At 43.3% G+C, this 12,267-nt stretch overlaps 1 protein-coding gene across 1 annotated transcript in view; it reads left to right on the top strand.

Moving 5' to 3' along the window:
• NRG3 (neuregulin 3) overlaps window positions 1-12,267 on the top strand; it is a 1,387,275-nt gene that overhangs the window by 171,086 nt on the left and 1,203,922 nt on the right. The gene's annotated exons all lie outside the window — the stretch shown is intronic.

Raw genomic sequence — 12,267 nt, 5'->3', positions numbered from 1 at the left:
GTCCTTTGGGGTGGGGGTGCGGGTACGGGTGCGAGTGCGAGCGGTCCTTTGGGGTGGGGGTGAGAGCGGTCCTTCGTGGTGAATCGGACGTCGGGGGGGGGGAACTATGTAAAAAAAAAATGTGTACAACGCGCTCACGAATATAACGCGCATGGTTATACTCGGTTTGTAAAATTGTGTATAACGCGCGCGTTATATGCATGAAAATACGGTAATTCCTACCGTGAATTTTGGATTTTTATATTTCTTTGTAAACTGCTTTGATAAAACAGGATATCAAATTTTTAATAAACTTGGAAAACTTGAAACTTGGAAATCGTATAACATCATGTTAGTGACTTAGGTCTTAGGTCAGTAAACATGGCATTTCCTCTATTCTGTTATTGGGACATGAAGTAGTTGGGACAAACATCTATTTTTTCTTTATTTCAATTTCAGAAATATTTCTTACATAAATCAATAATATGGAAATCACATCAAAATACAAAGAAAACAATAGAGATATATACAGTATAATGATCTCAAGATTCTATCATGTCTCCTTTATGGGAGGGAAGCCTATCTTTTACACAAATAAATAGGCAGAAATGGAAAATTAATTCCTCAATATATGAAAATAAAAGTTGCACCCAAGGCCAACACTGTAAGCCTCAAAAGCAAAAATGCTTTCTGTTTTAACTGAGTGGCCTTGGCAAAATCAGGAAATAACATCACCTTTGCCTCCTCCCCCCCAAAAAACCCCTCTTTTTTCTTAAAATAAAGCTTCATAATCAAAGATTTATCAGACTCACTAACAAAAATTACCAAAAAAATAGATCTAGTCTGGATCACCTCTTGAGAATCTTCAAGGGAAACAGTTAAATCAATATCAGGAGAGACCAATTGATCCACCCCTTGTTCAGTTGAAGCCTTTTTCTTATCAGGGAGACAGTGGTGTACCTAGCATATGTGATACCTGGGGCCTATCATTTTTTGACACCTCCCTCATCTATATGAAAAATATGATTTTTAGTAACAATCCACATATCGCACAAGAGTGTACCTAGGAAAAGGCAGCATCTTAAACACTGCAGTGAGCACTAAAACACCAACACATACATTGTAAAACTAAACAAGTCCACTGGGCCCCCCTTCCCTGCCCCACCATGTCCCGCCTCCATTTTCTTATTTATTTCCACTTTATTCTTTTATTTTAAAATTCTAAACAAACAACAAAGATTACCATACCAATGCCAGTGTACAGTTTTTCTTCTATGCAACCTCCAAACATCTCTGAACAAATCCCCCCTTCCTTCCTAGAGGAAGAGATCTTCAGCTGGCAGGGCTTTGAGAAGCCCACCAATTTATATTTTGTATTTGGCTAGGTGGGAAAAAAATTTAGTGCCTGTCATTTTATTGGACTAATACATTTCTCAATTAGCTTTCAGAAGTTAAAACCTCTTTCTTCAGGTCAGTAAACTTTACTGCTGTTACAATAGCCCTATCTTGACCTGAGGAAAGGAGTTATGGTCTCTGAATTAGTAAAAATAATAATAAAAAAAAGTATTAAAATTAGTCCAATAAAAAAGATCACCTTATTTCCATTTTCTATTAATAAATTATTATTAACACAGCTACAATAATACTTTATACTATAGCAAAAAATAAATAAATAAAACAAATAGAATTTTTTTTCTACCTTTGTTGTCTGGTTTCTGGTTTCCCCATCTTCTCATCATTCTCTTCCTTCCATCCACTGTGTGCCCTCTCTCTGCCTCTTCTGTATGGCATCTGCTTTCTTTCTATGGCCTTTTCCAGAATCTGTCTGCCTCTCCCTTCCATTCCCCCCCCCACACACACACCTTTGGTCTGGCATCCATCATCTTCCCTCTGTTCCCCTCATGGTCTGACATCTCTCTCCTTCTATCTCTACTTCCCTCTCCCCTGTGGTTTTTAGCAACTCTCTCTTTTCATTTCCTCCACTAAGATCTGATATCTCTGTCTCTGGCATCTCTCTCTCTCTTCCCTTTCCTTCTCTGATCTTCAATCTCTATTTTCTGTCTCCATCTAAATTAAATTATTTCTTACTATTCAATCCTTAGTTTCCCTCTTTTCATTGTGTCTACTCATAGCTTGCCACCCCTTTCCTTCACCCCTCCACTATCTCACTAACTCTGTCTTCTTCCCCCCATCCAGCATATGCCCTTTTTCTTTATCCCCTTTTTCCATCCAGTATGTGTTCTCTTTCCCCATTCAGCATTTGCTCTATTCAATATGTGTTCTTCCATTCAGCATTTGCTCTCCCCTCTCATCTCAACTGACATCCATTTGTCCTCTTCTCTCTCTCCCTTCTCACGACTTCCATCATATGCCCCTTCTCTCTCTCCCTTTCTCCCCATTTCTATCATCTGCCCCCTTCTCCAGTCCTTACTTCATATCCTCCCTGCCCCCTTCTCTCTCTCCCTTAAGTTCTCCGCAAAAATATGCAATCAGTAGTAAACAGTATTTGCCCTTTTTATTTGTTACATCGTCACTCCATAATTGAGTGTGATGCCCTGCAGCGTATCACCATCACCCACTTGATGCTCCACGTAGCTTTCAGCCAGAGGCACTGTGCTGTCATGCTAGCAGAACTGCCATAGGAGTGTGTCTTGGTATGGGCCAGGCTCTGGGAGAGCTCGGCCTCCAACTCAAACCCCGAGCGCAGGAAGATGGGCGAGCCGAAGCGGCCCAACCCACCCTCAGCGTGCAACAGCGTCAAGCCATGTGCCATCTTTCCCCCCACCGCGGCAGCATGAGCACGGGTATCAGAAAATGCTGTGCAGCGCAGGTGGAAAAACGGATTGACGCGACTCCCTGATTCATGTGGCGGAGGTGGGGGAGAGCCCGCGCATACCACGCTACCTCTCCTGGGGGGAAGGGAGATGGGGGCTGCCATCGCCATCTGAAAAAAAAGCTGAGTCGCTGTTGTTTGTCCTCCTTCAGTGGGCCCCCCTGACAAGTTTGGGCCCTAGGCACGTGCCTACTGAGCCTATCCATTAATCCGGTCCTGGATACACCCTCACCCAATATGGAATAATCACAAACTAAAAATAGAAATATGTAGACAAAAGTTAAACTGAACCACCAAGAAACCAGACTCTACATACAATGCAACACCATAACACCACAGAAACAGTGACACATGTCCCCTAATACTGTGCAAAATATAAAGCCAAATTTGAAAAAGCTGATACATAACAATCACCACTTTACAAATTAACAATAGAAATAAAAGAAATAAGAAGGTAAAGCAACAAAAAAATTTCTACCTTTTATAATTTCTGCTTTAATCATCTTCTCTTCACTCTCTTCTTTCTATACAGCATTTGTCCTCTCTTCTTTCCATGCAACATCTGCACCCCCCTTTGCCCCTTTCACCCAGCTTCTGCCCTCTCTCTACACCCTTCCATCTACTGCCCACTGAGTAGTGGCTCGTGGCCAGCAGGGGGTGCTGGTTATGGGACGGAAATGGGAATGGATGTTAGAGCATGATAGTGCAGTATTTTTGTAGCGCCAGTTTTTCGTATGATTCTGGGTAATTCTAGTTAGATACAAACATCTGTGTCAGTTAAGGACCACGCCCAAGTAGAAACGTACGAAAAACGGGTGAATAAAAATTTGAATAATAATGTAGCTAAGGCCAGAGAAAAATATACTAAGGATTAATATAAGGGAAAGCATAATAATATCTGTTTATGTACTTTGCTGTTGAGCCAAATCATGGTGGAAATCATGATTACATGGAATCCAGTTTAGGTTCTTTGTGTGTACTATATCTGTCCTGTCTTCGGCCACCATCCTGGGCCAGTGAATGGTATTCTGTCTTCTTTGTCCTCTCTGAGTTTTCCCGCTCCCAGCCTCGTGGTGTTAATTAACACCAGCTGTGCTTGCTTTAGACTGGTAAAGAAGGATCACGTGTCCTAAACTAAGATATAAAATGCATTAAGTATGAATGGCCAAGTTATGAATGGAATGAATGGGGCCCCTGGAGTGATTTGTGTGACTGGAATGATGGCTGTGACCGTTGAACAAAAGGAATAAGTATTGAAAAACATATTTTATATATTTTAAACCTGAAGAAACACTAAGGAAAAATCCTGAGCACAACATCTGGAAATAATTAGAGTCAGTCTTAAGCATAGGAAGGGGGGGCATTGGAAGCCCATGCTTATCACTGTGTGTAACATGAAGCTGTCAGCCTTCCTCTTCCAGACTAAAGTTACTGTCAATTTAGGGATAGGTTGAAAATTTTTCAGCACCATGTTAATAATTGTAGATTCTCTTGAATAATAATGTTAATTCAGAAATCAAATGTACTGTTCTAAACTTTTAAACATGGAAACATGGAGGGATTTATTTTTCCTTTGTCTAAACTTTTAAGACCACCCATAGAATTGTTATTGGCTGTTATGATGATGATGTCACCAAAAAGCCAACAGTATATAATAGAAACTTTGGAGCTAATAAGACGAGACCATTGTGAGAAGGCCAGCCTTTGGCCACGATGATGATCTCCCATGAGCGTAACGTAAGCAATTATGCTGTTCTTTTGATCTAATAATGGAAAAACAGAAACAATAATTCAATAAATCTTGGTTATAATTTTAAAAACCTTGCGCTGGTGTCATTTTGCATGTATAATTATTTTCAAACCTGAAGCTTTCACAAATGGCGTCAATGACCCTTGCTCACCACACTCTCTCTGCCCCTTCTATCCACTGTCCACTCTCTCTATCTCTTCCATATGACAGCTTCCCTTTTTCTATGTCCTTTCAATATCCTGTGCCCCTTCTCTCCTTTGTACATGATTCATTTCAGCTTCACCCCCCTCTCCATTTTTCTGTCTCCACCCCCTCCCCTATGCATTGGCAACTCTCTCTCTTCTCCATTCCTTCCTTCCCACTCTACAGCATGGTCTGGCATCTCTCTCCTCTCCTTCCAGCTCCCCCACCCCCTCCATTATCTGGCATCTCCTCTTCTTCCTTTCTCTCCCTTCCTTTCTCCTGGTCTTGCATCTGTCTCCTCCTCCCCCCATGCCCTGGTATCTCTCCCTCCCCCTCCATGGTGTGATATCTCCTTTCCTTCTTTCCTTTCCCTCCTTCCCATGGAATTGGCATCTCTGGTTCCTCTCCCTTGTCTTGCTTCTCCCTCCTTCCTTCTTTAACATAGTAACATAGTAGATGATGGCAGATAAAGACCCGAATGGTCCATCCAGTCTGCCCAACCTGATTCAATTTAAATTTTTTTTTTTAATTTTATTTTTTTTTCTTCTTAGCTATTTCTGGGCAAGAATCCAAAGCTTTACCCGATACTGTGCTTGGGTTCCAACTGCCAAAATCTCTGTTAAGACTTACTCCAGCCCATCTAAACCCTCCCAGCCATTGAAGCCCTCCCCTGCCCATCCTCCACCAAACGGCCATACACAGACACAGACCGTGCAAGTCTGCCCAGTAACTGGCCTAGTTCAATATTTAATATTATTTTCTGATTCTAAATCTTCTGTGTTCATCCCATGCGTCTTTGAACTCAGTCACAGTTTTACTCTCCACCACCTCTCTCGGGAGCGCATTCCAGGCATCTACTACCCTCTCTGTAAAGTAGAATTTCCTAACATTGCCCCTGAATCTACCACCCTTCAACCTCAAATTATGTCCTCTGGTTTTACCATTTTCCTTTCTCTGGAAAAGATTTTGTTCTACGTTAATACCCTTCAAGTATTTGAACATCTGAATCATATCTCCCCTGTCTCTCCTTTCCTCTAGGGTATACATATTCAGGGCTTCCAGTCTCTCCTCATATGTCTTCTGGCGCAAGCCTCCTATCATTTTCGTCGCCCTCCTCTGGACCACCTCAAGTCTTCTTATGTCTTTCGCCAGATACGGTCTCCAAAACTGAACACAATACTCCAAGTGGGGCCTCACCAATGACCTGTACAGGGGCATCAACACCTTCTTCCTTCTACTGACTACGCCTCTCTTTATACAGCCCAGCATCCTTCTGGCAGCAGCCACTGCCTTGTCACACTGTTTTTTCGCCTTTAGATCTTCAGACACTATAACCCCAAGGTCCCTCTCCCCATCTGTGCATATCAGCTTCTCTCCTCCCAGCATATACGGTTCCTTCCTATTATTAATCCCCAAATGCATTACTCTGCATTTCTTTGCATTGAATTTTAGTTGCCAGGCATTAGACCATTCCTCTAACTTTTGCAGATCCTTTTTCATATTTTCCACTCCCTCTTCGGTGTCTACTCTGTTACAAATCTTGGTATCATCTGCAAAAAGGCAGAAGATACCAGCAGCACCCAATTTCTCCCCAATTGGGTGCTGCTGCAGCAGCATTTCTCTCTCCCCTCTTCCCTTCCCTGTGAAGCAGCAGCATTTCTCCCCACCACTTCCCTGAGCAGCAGCAGCAGCATTTCTATCCCCCCCTTGCCTGTGATGCGGCAACATTCTCTTCACTACCCTGTGCAGCAACACCGTTTCTGGGCGGTTCCTTGCTGCAGCCAGTTTTCCATTCAAAGCCGCGGGTGTCGACACCTCGCGGGATCTGTGGCTGCGTCATAAGCCTTCCCTCTGATGTCGTGACATCAGATGAAACGCTTCTGAATCAGCCACGGATCGTGCGAGGAGCCGAAGGCTGCGGCTTTAAATGGAAAAACCACAGCTGCAGGTGAGCCAGCGAGAAGCTAAACATCTGCCAGAGGGAGCACAAGTTGGGCTGCAGATGCCTCCGAGTTAAAGTTTACTGCCGCTGCTACTGGTTAAGGAAAGCAGCAGCGGCAGAATAGGGAGGGTGGCCGGCTGTGCACCCCCTTGGGGTGTGCACCTGGGGTGGACCGCCGCCGCCGCTCTCCGCCCCCCTTGGCACGCCACTGCACGGAGGTAAAAGTAATTTGAAAAAGAAAATGTTGCAGCATTGTCCAATCCTAAAACTTCCTTGAAGGTACTTCATCAGTAAAGTTTCAAGAGAAAGCAGATAAATCCTAGGAAAATTTACAAAATGCAGGTTTCTAACTCTATCTGCATTTTCTACCATCTAACTTTAAATGATGTGTGGGAATCACTAAGCGGTATGCTCTGCAGAACAGAGAGCTCTTTGCAAGATATAGGGTATAAGGTGTTGTGAAAGACTGAGTGGTTCATTTGATTGTAGAGCAGGGGTTTCAAATTCAATCACATTAAGGGGACAAAATCCAAAACACAAGCTAAGTTGTGGGCCAGACCCTACCCATCTCCACCCCAGACCCAGACCCCACAATAGTACTAATTATAACACAATTTTTTTCATTCATTTTTCATATATGCACACACAATATAATCTTATTAATACATAATGGGTAACCACAAAATTAAACTACACAAAGCACACCATATGCTTCTCAATATTCATTCCTACCAGAACACAGATAACCCTATGCAAATACGGGACCAAAAACTAAAAGTACTAATATATAAAAAAGAAACCCTAAGATTCAAGACTCTGCATGCAATACAACCCCCAGAGAAAAAGAAACAAATGTATTTCTTCCTGAGCAATGCAAAAGATAGCAGATTAAAATTCTCAAAATTGACACAATTCAAACACTAAATTGAAAATAAAATTATTCTCCCTACCTTTGTTGTCTCCCTCCCACCATGCTGTGCCTCCCTCCGGCAGGTGTCTAATCTTCTGGCTGGCTCCAACCTGGCCGTTTTATGCGGCCCACGGTCCGATGCTCCCTCCTCCTCACAGCCGCAGTGTGCACGAAGCCGCATGCAGCGGCTCCTCGTGCATCCTGTGCCTGAACTGGAAGCCTTCTCACTGACATCGCAACGTCAGAGAGAATGCTTCTGGATGAGGCACGGGATATGCAAGGAGCTGCTGTACATGGCTTCATGCACACTGCAGCTGTGAGGAGGAGGGGGCCAGCCACAAGATAACATTGGGGGCATCGAACTGTGGGCCACCTAAAACGACCAGGCAGGCCGGATTCGACCGTACACCCTGTGTTTGACACCTGTGTTGCAGAGTCTTGAAAAACAATAATAATATTTTGTAGGTGATGCGATTAATGATTTTTTTAAATAGTGGAGTAATGTGGTCAAATTTTATTGCATTGTGTATAAACCATAAAGCAGTGTTTTAGATGTTTTCTAGTCTTTTGAGATCTTTGATTCTTATACCCTTGAACAAAGAGTTGCAATACTCTAATTGCTCAATTATTAATGAGTGTACTAGTATTTTTATTGCCGAAGGGCAGAGTACTTGTGTCGTGCCATGATCCAGTTCTTTTAACAACTTTTGTTTCCTTTATTGAATTGAGCCTCTACAAGGTCAGCCAGATGTGGACTGGAAGTTGTCCTTTGAAGACTTATTCCCCTTTAAAGCAATCCTAAGCAATGGACAGACCAGTGGAGAAGCTATGCTGGGTTTATCCTCTTCCTCACACTAATTCTGTATCATGGTATGAATACGTAACTGGAGGATCAATGCCTACCCCTTCTGGATCAGGATGAGAGGGACTGTTTATGCTCAGAGGCATAATGAACCCTCACTCCCTGGCTACTGCACACAAGTAAACTCTCATGCAACTGGAATTTCACTACAGTCCCTTTACTTCTGACAGTCTTACATGGCTGTCTTGGCAGATTTTAGAGAGATAGTGTAAGAGTGAAAGTGAAAGTGTATACATTTGTGTTTCTTCATGGCTGTTGCTTTCAATCTTATTCCTTTGCTCCCTTGATAGATCACTTTTACAAACCACCATAACTCATATGCTGCTTTGAAGTGGAATTCTGAATGTAATTTTTTACCCTTAATAATTTGTGAGCATTGAGAGACTGCAGTCTAGACATTAAAAAGAGTAGGGGGCATATGTTTTCTGAAGAAGCTTAAAATATTTTTAATATTTTTAATATTGTATATTGTTATTGATGTTTCATGTAATTCTCTAGTATGAGAGTTATTTGTTTTGTGATCTGCAATTAATATTTGTTGAAATTTTGCAGAATATAAGGCATAATATAGAACAATAATATAATATAATGTAGCAGCCAAATCAAAAGTATCAAAGTTTGGAAAAGGAGGTCTTAATGGTATTTAAAATGTGTGTATTGTAGGAAAGTTTTGAGTCGAGAGTCACTCCAAGTATGTGTGTTGAGTTTACCAATAAGACAGGCATTTTGTCTAGGACAATTGGGACAGGTGGTTCAATATTTTCTTTGCTGTGCACTCACACTAAAGATGGCACTATTTAATCTGTTTCATTTATGTATGGGAATCATATAACACAACTCTCCAATACTTTACCCAACTTCCAAAATATCCAGCGTTCCCCTCTGTAGAATTACAAATTGTTAAACATACTCTCATATATGTCAAATGTAACAAAATGTGGCCTCAGGTACACCTCCACCACCCTTAGTAGTGTTCAATATCGGTGGGAATACTGGTGTTTTCATTCCTCATTGGCTCACATTATTTTTTTGCAATTATTTAAGTAAACTTTTTTTAAACTTTTTTATCCACCGTGCTCTTTTTGGAAGTTTCCTTGAGATTATTCTATTTAAAAATGTTCAAATAAATTGTATACTTAGCTTATCATGCTACTGGGTTACATGAGCCGACATGTTTCACAACAATTTGCTTTATCAAGGATCTCCCTGTAAAATATTAAAAAGAGTTTTCAATGCTTTATATCATACTAAACAAACTCAACCCAAACTCCCAATACCTTCCACCTTATCACACTAACCTCCTTCAGTGCTTACCAGAGCCATCTTACTCAAAATTTTTTGCAAGATGAGGGCAGCTCACTTAAGAGATCCTTTTATGGTACTTCCTCCAGTGACTACCACCCCTCTCCTATAGAAGAACTAGATCAATGTGGCCCATTCGACCTCAGAATGTAGGCCGTTTGGAGCCACCGTACCCAATCGGTGAATCCAACCCTGCTCTTTAAAGTTTAAAACTTGTTCCATATTACCTTCTATCCCCCCCCTCCACTGATTCAATCACACGCCATTTCATATCGTCAACTGTGTGCTGCTTACGTGTCCAATGGTGCTTGCTCATTCTGGGTAACTATATGAGATTTATGCTCGTTCAATCTGATTTTCACTGTCCTACTGTTGCGTCCTATATATATCAATAAACAGGGGCAAACAATTGCATATATTACCCCTGTAGTATTACAGTTGGTGTTACTTTTTGCCTTGATGGTATATCTCTAATTGGAAACTACCCAAGTGCTACCCTCTATAGTTTTATTGCACCACTGACATCGGCCACAGCCGGTGTGTAGGTAAGTATCTTCCCCCCCTATTACTACTCTTATTGAGATGTAGCCTTTGACCTATCATCTTACCCCTGGTGTAAGCTACCATCGGAAATTGTTTCAGAGGGGGGTATAGATCCAGGACATGCCAGTACTTCCTCATGATCTGAATAAATTGTCCTGCTGTTGGAGAATATGGGATAACACATACTAGACTATCCTGAACATTCTCCTCCTCCTCTTCTCTTTCATGTAATAAGAATTCATGCTGTGCAAAGCGTGCTCTCAAAAATGCCAATCTAATGGACTTCTTAGAGTAACCCCGTTGTCGAAAACGCTTCTCTAGTGACCTGGCTTGTATTCGTCAAGGGTGGAACACAACCTGCATATTCTTAAAAATTGACTGACTGGCAGGTTGAACTTCAATTTATAGGGGTGAAAACTATCAAAATGTAAAAAGGTGTTCCTCGTAACTGGTTTTCTATAAAGCGTGGTAGAAAAAAACCCCTCACCCAAGAATATGAACAGATCCAAAAATTCAATACATTCACGGCTGGAGGCCATAGTAAACTGGACTTGTCTATCTCTAGCATTTAGATATTCAACAAATTCCAACACCTCGTGATGGGTGCCTTGCCACAAAAAGAATACGTCATCCAAAAATCTAGTCCATAATAATACCTTTTTAAAATATTCTGCAGTGTATACATGAAGGGGCGTTAGTCACTGGAGGAAGTACTATAAAAGGATCTCTTAAGTGAGCCGCCCCCATCTTGCAAAAAACATTGAGTAAGATGGTGGATACAATGGGGCTCATAATAAAAAAAAAAAAGTCTAAAAAGTGGCCTAAATGGCTACTTGGACGATCAAAAAGCCTGATCGTCCAAGTACCCATAACCAAAGCTGGTTTTAGACATATCTAAAACCAGCTTAGGCCTTTCCCCTGCCTCTAAACGCACAGAGAGAAAAGAGGCGTTTTTAGAGGAGGGAAAGAACAGGCGGTGGGCGGGAGGTGGGCCGACATAGACCTAGTCATGCAGCAGGTATAACAAAAACTTTAGGCAGGTTGCCAAGTCAAAACAGGTATAAATGTCGAAAAGGGGCCGCTGATCTGATCATGGCTGCTGCGATCAGCTCAGCGGCCCCAGCAACCTGCCTACCCTCTTACAGCAATGATTGCGGTTGGAGAAATGGCTCATCTCCCCTGCCACGATCCACCCTTCTCCCCCAACGATCAGGGCATGAGGGAGCCCAAGCCCTCCTGCCCAGCGATCCCCAACCCCCCCCCCCCCCTCGGGCCAAATCCATTGAGGCCAGGAGGGAGCCCAAGCCCTCCTGACCTGCGACTCCCTCTACCCCCACCTCCACTAAAATACAGGCAGGAGGGATTCGAGGCCCTCCTGCCCTCAACACAGCCCCCCCAACATCCGCCCCCCAGAACTCCCGATCGGCCCCCTCGCCGACCCGCAACCCCCCACCGACCCCACGACACCCCACCCCACTTCCTTCCCTGTACCTCAAAAAATGTTGGCCGAATGGATGGATGCCAAGCCCGCCCATCCGGCAGGCCAGCCAGCGCAGGAATGGGGCCAGATTGGCCCAGGCAGCTCAAACCCCACCCACAGTTGGGACCTCAGGCACCTGGGCCAACCAGAATAGGCCCAGGAGCCTTAGGCTCCTCCTTTGGGCCGGGCCTTAAGCACATGGGCCGGGTTGGGTCCATGTGCCTAAGGCCCCACCCACAGGAGGGGCCTAAGGCTCCCGGGCCTATTCTGGTTGGCCCTGGCGACTCAGGCCTCACCTGTGGGCGGGGTTTGAGACACCTGGGCCAATCTGGCCCCATTCCTGCGCTGGCTGGCCTGCCAGACGGGTGGGCTTGGCGCCTGTCCGTCCGGCCAAATGGAAGAAAAGCCTCAGGTTTTATCGTCAGAGCTCATGCTCAAACCACCACTACCACATCATTAACAAAAACTGCCAAAAAGCGACAA

This window comes from Geotrypetes seraphini, chromosome 4 (genome assembly GCF_902459505.1).
Source record: "Geotrypetes seraphini chromosome 4, aGeoSer1.1, whole genome shotgun sequence".
NCBI classification, from domain to species: domain Eukaryota; kingdom Metazoa; phylum Chordata; class Amphibia; order Gymnophiona; family Dermophiidae; genus Geotrypetes; species Geotrypetes seraphini.
The sequence above is the reverse complement of the archived record's forward strand: the minus strand, read 5'-3'. Positions and strand labels throughout refer to the sequence as shown.